This window comes from Ranitomeya imitator, chromosome 7, assembly GCF_032444005.1.
Source record: "Ranitomeya imitator isolate aRanImi1 chromosome 7, aRanImi1.pri, whole genome shotgun sequence".
NCBI classification, from domain to species: domain Eukaryota; kingdom Metazoa; phylum Chordata; class Amphibia; order Anura; family Dendrobatidae; genus Ranitomeya; species Ranitomeya imitator.
The window spans coordinates 64,383,321-64,396,083 of NC_091288.1; the positions used below are offsets into that span (position 1 = coordinate 64,383,321).

A 12,763-nucleotide genomic window follows, 5' to 3' on the forward strand; every position below is an offset into this window, starting at 1 on the left:
AGAGAGATGGCACACCCAGGAGTCAGGACTGGCACACAAGCAGAAAGGCCAATATTAATCTCCCACTGTTTTTTTTTATTTTTTCAGGGAGAATTTAGAAACCCCCCCAAAAAAATGATTTTTTCAGGAAGAATTTAGAAACCAAATAAAAAAACAAAAACAAATAGGCTTTCTATGGCCCACTATCTGAGAGAGATGGCACGCTCAGGACTGGCACACAAGCCCAAAGGCCAATATTAATCTCCCACTGTTTTTTTTTTTTTTCAGGGAGAATTTAGAAACCCCCCCAAAAAATGATTTTTTTCAGGAAGAATTTAGAAAACAAATTGAAAAATAAGTGATTTTTTTCAGAGAGAATTTAGAAACCAAATAAAAAACAAAAAACAAATAGGCTTTCTATGGCCCACTATTTGACAGAGAGATGGCACGCTCAGGACTGGCACACAAGCCCAAAGGCCAATATTAATCTCCCACTGTTTTTTTTTTCAGGGAGAATTTATAAAACCAATAAAAAAAAATAAATAGGCTTTCTATGGCCCACTATTTGAGAGAGAGATGGCACGCTCAGGACTGGCACACAAGCCCAAAGGCCAATATTAATCTCTCACTGTTTTTTTTTTTCAGGGAGAATTTATAAAACCAATAAAAAAAAATAAATAGGCTTTCTATGGCCCACTATTTGAGAGACAGATGGCACGCTCAGGACTGGCACACAAGCCCAAAGGCCAATATTGATCTCCCACTGTTTGTTTTTTTTTTCAGGGAGAATTTATAAAACCAATAAAAAAAAAATAATTAGGCTTTCTATGGCCCACTATATGAGAGAGAGATGGCACGCTCAGGACTGGCACACAAGCCCAAAGGCCAATATTAATCTCCCACTGTTTTTTTTTTTTTCAGGGAGAATTTATAAAACCAATGAAAAAAAAAAATAGGCTTTCTATGGGCCACTATTTGAGAGAGAGATGGCACGCTCAGGACTGGCACACAAGCCCAAAGGCCAATATTAATCTCCCACTGTTTTTTTTTTCAGGGAGAATTTATAAAACCAATAAAAAAAATATAAATAGGCTTTCTATGGCCCACTATTTGAGAGAGAGATGGCACGCTCAGGACTGGCACACAAGCCCAAAGGCCAATATTAATCTCCCACTGTTTTTTTTTTTCAGGGAGAATTTATAAAACCAATAAAAAAAAATAAATAGGCTTTCTATGGCCCACTATTTGAGAGAGAGATGGCACGCTCAGGACTGGCACACAAGCCCAAAGGCCAATATTAATCTCCCACTGTTTTTTTTTTTTTTCAGGGAGAATTTATAAAACCAATAAAAAAAAATAAATAGGCTTTCTATGGCCCACTATTTGAGAGACAGATGGCACGCTCAGGACTGGCACACAAGCCCAAAGGCCAATATTAATCTTTTTCTTTTTTTTTATTTTTCAGGGAGAATTTATGAAACCAATAAAAAAAATATAAATAGGCTTTCTATGGCCCACTATTTGAGAGAGAGATGGCACGCTCAGGACTGGCACACAAGCCCAAAGGCCAATATTAATCTCCCACTGTTTTTTTTTTTCAGGGAGAATTTATAAAACCAATAAAAAAAAATAAATAGGCTTTCTATGGCCCACTATTTGAGAGAGAGATGGCACGCTCAGGACTGGCACACAAGCCCAAAGGCCAATATTAATCTCCCACTGTTTTTTTTTTTTTTCAGGGAGAATTTAGAAACCCCACAAAAAAAAAACAGAAAAAAAATTAGGCTTTCTATGGCCCACTATGTGAGATGGCACACACAGGGATGGCACTCGAGCAGAAATGCCAATCTTAATCTCCCACAGCTTTTTTTTTTTAGGGAGAATAAAAAAAAACAAAAAAACACAGGGACTGTCCTACAATTACTATCTCCCTGCAGTAATCTCAGCCAGGTATGGCAGGCAGCAATAAGGAGTGGACTGCTGCACAAATTAAATAAAAAGTGTGGACAAACAAACAAGATAGCTGTGCAGAAAGGAAGGAACAACAGGATTTGTGCTTTGAAAAAAGCAGTTGGTTTGCACAGCGGCGTACACACAGCAATGCAGCTATCAGGGAGCCTTCTAGGGCAGCCCAATGAGCTACAGCGCTGAGGAAAAAAAACTGTAGCTTCCACTGTCCCTGCAAACAAAGGTGGTGTTGGACAGTGGAAATCGCTACAGCACAAGCGGTTTGGTGGTTAATGGACCCTGCCTAACACTATCCCTGCTTCTGAAGAAGCGGCAGCAACCTCTCCCTAAGCTCAGATCAGCAGCAGTAAGATGGCGGTCGGCGGGAACGCCCCTTTATAGCCCCTGTGACGCCGCAGACAGCAAGCCAATCACTGCAATGCCCTTCTCTAAGATGGTGGGGACCAGGACCTATGTCATCACGCTGCCCACACTCTGCGTCCACCTTCATTGGCTGAGAAATGGCGCTTTTTGCGTCATTGAAACGCGACTTTGGCGCGAAAGTCGCGTACCGCATGGCCGACCCCGCACAGGGGTCGGGTTTCATGAAACCCGACTTTGCCAAAAGTCGGCGACTTTTGAAAATGAACGATCCGTTTCGCTCAACCCTACCCTGCAGCACTAAAAAAATATGTACACACAAAAAAAAATAAAAAAAAAATAAATTGCACAAAATACAAAGAAGCAAGTTATAATATATCATGCATGGCCGTGCACCTTTAAAAATGGCCTGGGATACTAAATAGGCTAAGGTGCATTATAAAGGAATAACAAATGCCATAAAAAATATATATATATGTGTGATTTTACACTGGCATAAAGTGCAACTAGTGCTTAACAGGTGCAGCCAAGATATAAATATATATGAATATAAAGTGCTGGTGTGCGGCCACCGATAATTGTGTTGATAACACAGATAACATAGATAGAGACAGGTACCTGCTGAGTAAGCACAGGCCACTAGAATTAACATATAATTATAATAATCTCTATGAGAAAATAGTAATGGGCCGGGAGCAGGTATTACCTGTGGTGCTGCCGTCTCTTGGATGTGCCGCTCCCCGACGCGCGTTTCGGCGTAAGCCTTTCCCAGTTTTTTGTGGCAAAATTAGGGGGGTCGGGTTATACTCGGGTCGGCTTATACTCGAGTATATACGGTAACCTGATCACTAAATGGCATAACGAGAAAAAAAGTCAAAACACAAGAATTACGTTTTTTTGGTCACTGTAACATTGCATTAAAATGCAATAACGGGCGATCAAAAGATCATATCTACGCAAAAATTGTATAGTTGAAAACGTAAGTTCAGCACACAAAAAATAAGCCCCACCCAGACCCAGATTTTGAAAAATGGAGACGCTACAGGTATCGGAAAATGGCACAATCTTTTTTTAACAAAATTTGGAAATTTTTTCACCGCTTAAATAAAAAAGGACCTAGATATGTTTGGTGTCTATGAACTCGTAATGATCTGGAGAATTATAATGACAGGTCAGTTTTAGTGAACATGGTAAAAACAAAAACAAATGAGCAATTGCACTTTTTTTTGCAATTTCACTGCACTTGTAATTTTTTTCCCGTTTTCTAGTAAAAGATATGTTAATACCAATGTGTCATTCAAAAGTGCAACTCACCTCGCAAAAAACAAGCCCTCACATGGCCATTTTGATTGAAAAATAAAAACATTATGGCTCTGGGAAGAAGGACAGCAAAAAATCAAACCCCAAAAGCAAAAATACCTCCGGGGGTTAAGGTTAAAGGTGTTTATCATATGAGTTAAATAATTTTATATTTCGATAGACCAGACTTTTAGGGAAACGACAATACCAGATATGTTTGTCTTTTGTGCTTAAAGATTGAACATTAAAACATGAGAATAGTTCTTGTTGGGTGGGTCAAATTCATATCCATCTCAAGGAAATCTGAAAGAAAAAAAATAGAGAAATGGAAAAAAGTTACATAATCTATATAAAAACTAACCTCACTGAAAAGGGCAAGTACAGAACAAATGTTGGCTTAAAGGAAAACCCCTTCTATGATGAAGCCATGTGTTAAGGTGCGCTCACTCATAATTTCATTCCATTATCCTTTTTTTTCCATCCTGTTGATCTATTCTTACTATTTCTTGAGCAATCCATATGGTCAAAAATCATATTGCTCCCTTCAATAAATTATTATTATTTATTGTTATAGCGCCATTTATTCCATGGCGCTTTACATGTGAGGAGGGGTATGCATAATAAAAACAAGTACAATAATCTTAAACAACACAAGTCATAACTGGTACAGGAGGAGTGAGGATCCTGCCCGCGAAGGCTCACAATCTACAAGGGATGGGTGAGAATACAGTAGGTGAGGATAGAGCTGGTCATGCAGTGGTTTGGTTGATCGGTGGTTACTGCAGGTTGTAGGCTTGTCGGAAGAGGCGGGTCTTCAGGTTCTTTTTGAAGGTTTCGATGGTAGGCGAGAGTCTGATGTGTTGTGGTAGAGGGTTCCAGAGTAGGGGTGATACGCGAGAGAAATCTTGTATACAATTGTGGGAAGAGGAGATAAGAGGGGAGTAGAGAAGGAGATCATGTGAGGATTGGAGGTTGCGTGTAGGTAAGTACCAGGAGACGAGGTCACAGATGTATGGAGGAGACAGGTTGTGGATGGCTTTGTACGTCATGGTTAGGGTTTTGTACTGGAGTCTCTGGGCAATGGAGAGCCAGTGAAGGGATTGACAGAGGGGAGAGGCCGGGGAATAGCGGGGGGGACAGGTGGATTAGTTGGGCAGCAGAGTTTAGAATAGATTGGAGGGGTGCGAGAGTGTTAGAGGGGAGGCCACAGAGCAGGAGGTTGCAGTAGTCAAGGCGAGAGATGATGAGGGCATGGACTAGGGTTTTTGCAGATTCTTGGTTGAGGAATGAATGGATTCGTGAAATATTTTTTGAGTTGAAGTCGGCAGGAAGTGGAAAGGGCTTGGATATGTGGTTTGAAGGAGAGATCAGCGTCAAGGATTACCCTGAGGCAGCGAGCTTTTCGGGACTGGGGAGAGTGGGCAGCCATTTACTGTAATGGATAGGTTCATTGTGGTAGATGGTGGATTAGTCTGAATGTATTGGGTTCATTTTTTGGCACAACTCCACACGGGGGTACCACTATGTCTTCTAAGGAAAGTGTTCTGAATGGACACGCCGCCATTCTGCCTAAAGATATTTATTTTATTTTTTTTGTCAAGATGTCTGGGTGTTGGTATAGTGAGTTTAGATTTTTCTCCAGCCTTGCTTGATTTTAGAAGGGCATGACATGCCTATATTTGTGTCTCCTCCTCCTTTTACTCCTCCAACTCTTTTCTTTTTGCATGACTATATATAGTTGTGACTTTTCCATGTGTTTGTTATGTCTTCTGAGCAGTTTGTCAGCTTTTGGACACCTTTTAAGGTGTTTTCTATGTGTTTTCTATGTGTTTGTATGTGTTTGTGTTTGCCTGCCATTGGTTTCAATGGGGTTCGACGGTGTTCGTCGAACGTTTGACGAACAGTTCGTCGAACACGTCCCTGTTCGACGAACCGAACCCAAACACTAGGGAGGTGGCTCAACACTATTCACAACATTTGTGTACACTACCGCATTACACAAAAATGTTGTAACGTTTCAATTCAATTTACACAAGAAATCAAAGTGTCATCTCTTTGAAGCGAGGTCCAGGTGTTCAGAGGCTTTTTTTTTTTTCAAAAACACATCAGTCTTAATTTACCAATGCTCTCAAGTACAATGTTTCATGAAAAAAACTCACATGTGTGAACAAGGATAAATGGAAGAATTCCAAATTTGACTTAAGTCAGATTTTAATGGGAATCTGTTGCTAGGATTTTATCCCCCCCACCCCCCCCCCCCCCCCCACCCCCCCCCCCCCCCCAAAAAAAAAAAAAAAAAAAACTACAGTATTTAGATGCACACACAGTATTTTCAAAGACAAGTCCAACAATACCTTTACATGGCCGGTCTGATACTCCATTACTAACATAAGCAAATGAGGCTGAAGAGCTATGGTAGATCTGAAGTTTTTATCACTCCAGCTCTATTGTTTGCCATGTGCACCCTCCTAATGATTGACTGATAGCCTCTATGCTTTGTGACTTCAGTCAAAAGAGCCATCAGTCAACATGAGGAGGCAACACCGGGTGAAGAATAAAGCTGGAGTGACAGAGGCTTCAGATCTACAGCCTCATTTATATATTAATTCAAACGCTAATTTCTCATAAATAATAGAACGTCCATGTAAGGTAATTGCTGAAGTCTTTCAAAGAACTACATCCAAATATAAGTAACTTGGGGTGTGAAATTCTGGGTTTAAAAAGTCTACCTGTAGCCTTTGAATTCTGGAGTCCAAAGATTCCAAAATACTTACTATGCTACTATGTCATTATATGAGAAAACCCTTTCTTTAGGTGATCTTCTCTTTTTAATAACATTAATTTGTAATTAATTTGTAACAATACTCATGTTTGGTCTGTTACAGATAATAATAATAATCTTTATTTATATAGCGCCAACATATTCCGCAGCGCTTTACAGTTTAACAGTTTCAAACACAACAGTCATAGGTAACAATGTTAACAATACAGTAATAAAGCAAAATAAGACAAAATAAGACGACCCTGCTCGTGAGAGCTTACAATCTACAATGAGGTGGGGGAGATACAAAGTACAGGTGTGTATTTACAATGATGTATTTACAATGATGGTCCAACCATCTTCATGGAGTGGGGGGTAGATGGAGATACTGAATGGGCTACACACACACACAAACATAAAATGAGTTTGATTAGGGAACGTGATAGGCCGCTCTGAACAAATGAGTTTTGAGCGAGCGCCTAAAACTATGAAAGTTGTTGATGGTCCTAATATCTTGGGGTAGAGCATTCCAGAGGATTGGCGCAGCACGGGAGAAGTCTTGTAGTCGGGAGTGGGAGGTACGGATTAGTGCAGAGGTTAGTCGAAAGTCGTTTGCAGAGCGCAGTGGTCGGCTAGGCCGATAGACAGAAATGAGGGAGGAGATGTAAGGGGGTGCCGCACTGTGTAGAGCTTTGTGGGTGAGAACAAGTACTTTGAATGGTATCCTATAATGAATGGGCAGCCAGTGTAACGACTGGCGAAGAGCGGACACGTCCGAGTAACGATTAGCCAGATGGACGACCCTGGCTGCCGCATTAAGGATAGACTGGAGAGGGGAAAGTCGCGTGAGGGGGAGGCCAATTAATAGAGCGTTACAGTAGTCCAGACGGGAGTGGATTAGGGCTACAGTGAGAGTTTTTGTTGTTTCCATGGTGAGAAAAGGGCGGATTCTAGAGATGTTCTTTAGGTGTAAGCGGCACGAGCGGGCAAGAGATTGTATGTGGGAGGTGAAGGAGACATCAGAGTCAAACATAACACCCAGACAGCGCACCTGCTGCTGGGGTGTTATTATGGTGCCACCCACGGAGAGGGAAATGTCAGATTTAGGGAGGTTAGTAGAAGGCGGGAGCAGAAGAAGTTCAGTTTTGGAGAGGTTGAGTTTCAGATAGAGAGCGGACATGATGTCAGAGACTGCGGACAGACAGTCAGTATAAGAGAAAAAAGAAAACTTTACTTTGAATAGTCAGATTCCTCAGGTTTCCACATTATTGCTTGCAAGCAAGGACACAGTAGTATTTCATATACATGTTCATGCAGGCAGTATCAGCCTCTTCTCCAAGTACCTCCTGTAGCCTGTAACAATACATGTTATTTAGTAATAGAAATGTAGCAAATGCCTTCTATAAACTAAACTGCGACATACTGCAAGTCTTCTATTATATTTCTTTATAAATTATTTGGAACATATTTAATTGGATGATTTCCCAGCAAGGTGGAGATGGTGCAGTGGTATCCAGCACAAATGACAAAATTCCCCTCCTTCCAAAATCCCAAATTTTCCATAATTTATTAATGTAGTGCCAAAGCTTGTATGTTGCTTACTGTAGTATTGGTGATCTTTTACAGGTGTAAGGGACCTGTCTCTATAATACCAGATGTGTACCCCAGATTTATAACTTCACACGTAGAAGAAATTACATGAATTCCTATGAATCTATGGCAGCAAAATACAAGTTCTGCTAAAATTAAATATAATTCTCTGTCAATAGTACAGTGGTCAGCATATAGTCTTTATTTGACTTTCAGTGGCATGTAAAAGTTTGGGACCCCCTCGTTAAAATTAATGTTATTGTAAACAGTTAAGCTAGTTGAAGAAAAAATGATCCCTACTAGAGCTAAAGTTCAAGATGACACATTTCCTTTTTACTTTAGGCAAATATATATATATATATATATATATATATATATATATATATATACATCTTTCACATTTTAAAAACCTCAAAAAGGAAATTGGACCGATGTAAAGGGCACCCTTGGAGATTTGTGTGCATAGAGAAATTTGACCAAGGGTTCAGACCTTAATTAGCCTGTTAAGGTTATGGCTTATACACTAACATCAATAGGAAACGCCAAGTGATGCAAATTTCCCAGCTTTATAAAATCCCAGCCTCCTCTAATCTTGTGCCAAAAAACAGCAGCCATGGGTTCTTCTAAGCAATTGTCTTGCACTCTGCAAATGAAAATGTTGCAGCCAATGGCACAAGGGACATTTCATGGGTAGAATAAAGCATGGATTCTATGAAATTTCACCAAATTCTTGATGCAAACGTAACACTATCTATAGAAAAGCTGAGGTAGAAAAGAGGATGGCTTCTACAAATGGATAATGATCCACAATCCCCAACAGACTGACTCAAAAGGCGCAAGCTGAAGGTTTTACAGTTGCCCTCACAGTTCTCTGATCTGAACATCATTGGAAATCTGTGGCTAAACCTCAAAATAGCAGCGCATGCAAGAAGACTCAGGAATCTCACAGAATTGGAAGAATTTTCCAAGGAAGAATGGATGAAAATCCCTCAAACAAGAATTGAAAGACTCTTGGCTGGCTACAAAAAGCATTTACAAGCTGTGATCATTTCAAGGATGCACCCAAACTCTTGCACATTTTTCTTTTTGTATGTTTTAAAATGTAAAGGATGAAAAAAAAAATATATATATATATACACTACAGACCAAAAGTTTGGACACACCTTCTCAATTAAAGATTTTTCTGTATTTTCATGACTATGAAAATTGTATATTCACACTGAAGTCATCAACACTATGAATTAACACATGTGGAATTATATACTTAACAAAAAGTGTGAAACAACTGAAAATATGTCTTATATTCTAGGTTCTTCAAAGTAGCCACCTTTTGCTTTGATGACTGCTTTGCACACTCTTGGCATTCTCTTGATGAGCTTCAAGAGGTAGTCACCGGGAATGGTTTTCACTTCACAGGTGTGCCCTGTCAGGCTTAATAAGTGGGATTTCTTGCCTTATAAAAGGGGTTGGGACCATCAGTTGTGTTGAGCAAAAGTCTGGTGGATACACAGCTGATAGTCCTACTGAATAGACTGTTAGAATTTGTATTATGGCAAGAAAAAAGCAGCTAAGTAAAGAAAAATGAGTGGCCATCATTACTTTAGGAAATGAAGGTCAGTCAGTCCAAAAAATTGGGAAAACCTTGAAAGTGTCCCCAAGTGCAGTTGCAAAAACCATCAAGCGCTACAAAGAAACTGGCTCACATGAGGACCGCCCCAGGAAAGGAAGACCAAGAGTCACCTCTGCTTCTGAGGACAAGTTTATCCGAGTCACCAGCCTCAGAAATAGCAGGTTAACAGCAGCTCAGATTAGAAACCAGGTCAATGCCACACACAGTTCTAGCAGCAGACACATCTCTACAACAACTGTTAAGAGGAGACTTTGTGCAGAAGGCCTTTATGTTAAAATAGCTGCTAGGAAACCACTGCTAAGCACAGGCAACAAGCAGAAGAGACTTGTTTGGGCTAAAGAACACAAGGGATGGACATTAGACCAGTGGAAATCTGTGCTTTGGTCTGTTCTTTGGTCTGTGCTTTGCTACCACAGCATCTTGCAGCGGCATGCTATTCCATCCAGTTTGAGTTTAGTTGGATCATCGTCATTCCACATGTGTTAATTCATAGTTTTGATGCCTTCAGTGTGAATTTACAATTTTCATAGTCATGAAAATACAGAAAAATCTTTAAATGAGAAGGTGTGTCCAAACTTTTGGACTGTACTGTATATAAATATGTATTTCTTTGGTTTTCAGGCTATATATATATATAGCCTGAAATCGAAAGGAAAGGTTTCATATTTAACTTTAGGCCTTTTAGAGATAATTTCATCTTCAACTTGCTTGACTGATCACAATGACAGTAATTTTGACCAGGGGTGTCCGCACTTTTACATACCACTGTACATTTCTTTATAGTTCACATCATGCATGTAATATTTCTAACCTCTGAAGATTATTGTATGTCTTTATATAGAATATTTGTCTGATTTGACATGTTTCTTTTTCAGTAGAGCTAACAATCAAATTTATTATTGTTAGCAATTTTCAAGTAAACCCACAAGACCATAGGAAAACACACACATACATATATCATGTAATTGCAAAAAAAACGAGTCTACCCACCTTGCAAATTAGATATACTGGCAAAATGTACTAACTTTCTACTGTTTCCAATAAACCTATCAAATAAGAGCAATATAAATATTTCAGCACTAGTGATGAGCGAACGTGCTGGGATAAAGGGTTCTCTTAGCATGTTCAGGTGTTAACGGAGTGACTTCGTGGTGATCGAACAATATGTTTGCGTCCCCGTGGCTGCATTACCTCACAGCTGTTCGACAGCTGCAACACATGCAGGCACAGGGACTCTAGCATATTATAAAAATTTTTTGCCCAAACTCCAAAACATCCCAGTCTACTGACCCCAATATGCCTAAAATCATACAAATAAGTCACAGTTAATTTGAGATTCTGTTTGGTGGAATGAGTAAACAAAACACCTTTCAGAACAGTAGATCAGCTGTATATTTGGAGACGGAAGAATGATGCTTATGCTGAATATAACGCCCTACTTATTGTAAAGCATGGCTTGTGATGCTCTGGAGCTGCTTTGCCTCCCTCTGGTATTGGAAACTTAAAATGGGTGAAGGGCAAGATGGATTCAAAATAGTATCAGGAAATTCTGGGAGAAAACATTACTTCTTCTGTGAAGGAGCTGAAGCTTAGGCATCAGTGGACTTTGTGGTATGATTGAGAATATTGTAATGTTTTTCAAGTCCACCAAGGGTTGGATTCAGAAGAAATCCTGGAAGATTCTGGAATTGCTGACTTGAACTCCAAACAAAATTTTTGGTGGAATTTGAAAGGGAGTTGTAGCATGCAAACCCAAGATTATTGGTGAACTGAGTCATTATCCATTAGGAATGAGGTAAGATTTCTCAAGAAAACTGCCAGAAGCTGAAGCCTGGTTATTGATCATGTTTGAAGCAGGTGATAACAGCCAAAAGATGATCTATAGAGATGAGTGAATTGATCCATGACAAATCAAATTTGCCTCAAATTTCACAGAAAATTTAGATTCACCAGAACCTGAACACAAAAATTATACCCACATAGCATATCACACTATCAGAATGAGTTTTTGCTATTTGATTCTCATAACTGACCCTCATCTTCTCACAGTTCCAAACACAGACCTCACAGTTGTGGTCCAGACATCTCCTCACAGCACTTTGATTTTCACAGCCTATCCTTGCTACTGACTAGGCTACATGTCATTGCAGGTCGATACAGATCATGACATCACTTGAGGCTTTGTCCATCGCTAAGCCTTACAATGTCATATTGTGCCTCGCCCCATGACAACATGACACTGTGAGGCCTAGTCGGTTTCAGAGATGCAGAAGAGTGGAATTTGTTTCCTTCAGCAAAATAGTGCAAGCACTTGCACATTAGCATCTATTGGAACACAATAGATGCTACTGCACAGTCACTGGCGGCAATTTAATGAAAATAATTTATTTATTTTTTTACCTCACAATAGTATAGGCATGTAGGCGTGTATAGGCATAAAGCATAAATGCATATAGGCCTGAATCATGCTACAGTAAAGGCGCCACTGCCCGTGCCATTTTGATAAAGCTACATTTTTTCTAACCCCATAATTGTATGTGCAGTATGTAAAATGGGGGCAGGTCACTGAAGGATCCGTGACCTGTCATAATCCAATACAGATGAATATGTTAGCAGAGCACCACAGAAGCTCAAGAATCTCATTAACTGAAAACTACAGATACAGATTAAACAATAACCACAAGATGGATTTCCTCAATCAAGGTATCATTTTAATCAGTAGAACAGCACCAATATGACAGTATCTGTAGTTTACTGAGCAAAATCCTGGTGACAGGTTCGCTTTAAATGTATTTGATTGGGATTGTACGTGATATACCAACACAAAGCTGCAAGTGTCTGTGTAGTGTAAAATGAAATCATACATGGCTTTCTAAATATTTACAAAAATATAAATCTGAAAATTGTGATGGGCATTTGTATTCAGCCCTCTGTAGTCTTATACCCCTGAACAAATTGACCAATTTCCAGAGGCGACCTAACAAATAAAGTGAGTCCAACTATTATAATTTATTCTAACTATAACTACAGCTGTTCTGTGAGGGCCTCAGAGATTTGTTTTAGAACATCAGGGATCAAACGGTATCATGAAAACCAAGGAACATACCAGTGAGGTCAGGAATTAAATTGTGGAGAAGAGTAAAGTTACCTTATAAAAAAAATTGACCATACTTTGA

The 12,763-nt window shown here is 39.6% G+C and overlaps 1 pseudogene; it reads right to left on the reverse strand.

Moving 5' to 3' along the window:
* Positions 1 to 7,632: 7,632 nt before the first annotated feature.
* LOC138646094 (uncharacterized) overlaps positions 7,633 to 12,763 on the reverse strand; it is a 30,962-nt pseudogene continuing 25,831 nt past the window's right edge.